Source organism: Onychomys torridus, chromosome 2 (genome assembly GCF_903995425.1).
Source record: "Onychomys torridus chromosome 2, mOncTor1.1, whole genome shotgun sequence".
Lineage (NCBI taxonomy): Eukaryota > Metazoa > Chordata > Mammalia > Rodentia > Cricetidae > Onychomys > Onychomys torridus.
Window position 1 is genome coordinate 148,274,144 of NC_050444.1, and position 1,429 is coordinate 148,275,572.

The window sequence follows — 1,429 nt, forward strand, 5'->3', positions numbered from 1 at the left end:
TCGACGTCCGGGGGCGGGCTCATAGAGGCCACGCCCATAGGCACGCCCCCAAGACACGCCCCGAAGTGCGGCCCCGCCCCGCCCCGCCCAGGCCAGACTCCCGTCGCTGTAAACGGTGCGCTCCAACGCTCTGCACCTACCAAGGCTCCCAGCTCAGCTCCCTTTCCCGGTCCCAAGCTATCCCAGGGCCTTCTAGACAGCTCGGCTGAAAGGCACCTGGAGATCATTACACAGATGGGGAGAGTGAGGGCTAGAGCCGTCAAGGGTCTTGTTCAAAAATAAAAGTGGTTGGTAGGAATGAGATGGCTCAGTGGCACATGCTCCAAGCTTGATAATGATCCCAAAGACCACAGGGTGGAGGAAGAGAACCAACCGCTGCCAAGTTGTCCTCTGACCTCCAGGGGCTAACTGTGGCACCCACGTGCCCTCCCCCATTGTATACATACACAAAATAAATGTAAATCATTTAAATAAATGTGAGGGAGGGGCTTATCAAAGCAATGAGGCTTCAAACGAGAGAATGAAGGCTGTGAATTTTGCTGGGAAGGAACGGAAGTTTATATTAGGCACCTTTAGCAGCTTTCTTAGCTGTCCCTCCCTATAGTCTCAGAGACACTGGAGCATTAGCCTCTGACTCAAGCTTGCTGTGTGACCTCAGGCTGTCCTTCCCTTCTCTGAGTCATGTTACTTGTCAAATGAAGCATGAGCCTATCTCTAGAAAACCACCCCACCTGCCTGGGCAGAAACTATAACCTTGCTCCATCTCTGATCTGCTTCTAAGACAGCACACCTGTTCCAACTCCAGGGATCTAGAATGACTCTAGAGCCAGGTATGATGGCTCATACCTGTAATCCCAGCACTTAGGGTGTGGGAGCTGAGGCAGGAGGATTCCTGCAAGTTCCAAGGCATCCAGGGGTACAAAGTAAAAACCTTGTCTCAAAAAACCCCAAATACAAAGAATTAGATCTAACCATAAAACCCTGGGCCTTGGGTCAGACTGTGCTCAAAGGAGTCCCAGGCAGAGGACATCCAAGACAGGTGCTCACTACCTGGCTCCCAGAAGCTGTGCCTCAGCTGCACAGCTGTGACCTCTGGCTAGTTTCAGAAGCCTGCAGGCCTATCCTGGCTGGGAGACAGGCAGACTGTGTCTCTTGTGTGCCTGGCTCACAACACAGTGCAGCCGGCCACAGCCTCCCTTACAGCAGGAGACACACCTGAGGCTCCCCGAGAGTTAGAAGCCTCAGTGAGAGCCCAGTGGTCCTTGTGGTGATCATGGTCATGATCTGGCCTGGCTGTTCTGGGCTTCATCTGTGAAGGAGGCAGAAAGTAAGATCTTTTCCACAGGGCTGTCCTGTGGGACTGTCCTGTGGAGAAGTTAAATGCTACCCTCAAGAATCCATCTGCTTCCTTCAGGAAGCCCTCCTGGAC